Below are 279 nucleotides of genomic sequence, written 5' to 3'. Positions count from 1 at the left end.
TTTAAACCCTACAACTTTTGTATTTAACATTTTTTTATACAACGCTTTGTTTTCGAGATATTCAGGTGTTCCGGTATATAATATTCACCCTGTATGTTTAATATTTCAAAAATCAATATATGTGTATCTTCATATCTCACTTGTTAAATAATGTAATGATGCAAAAACATTACACGTTACGTATTAAAATTAATATTTTAAGATATTTATAAAAAAAATATATATATATATATATATATATATATATATATATATATATATATATATATACACAAAAAA

This window comes from Odontomachus brunneus, unplaced genomic scaffold, assembly GCF_010583005.1.
Source record: "Odontomachus brunneus isolate Ranch 3 - 2012 unplaced genomic scaffold, Obru_v1 Obru_scaffold_194, whole genome shotgun sequence".
NCBI classification, from domain to species: domain Eukaryota; kingdom Metazoa; phylum Arthropoda; class Insecta; order Hymenoptera; family Formicidae; genus Odontomachus; species Odontomachus brunneus.
Note: the sequence above shows the minus strand (reverse complement) of the source record.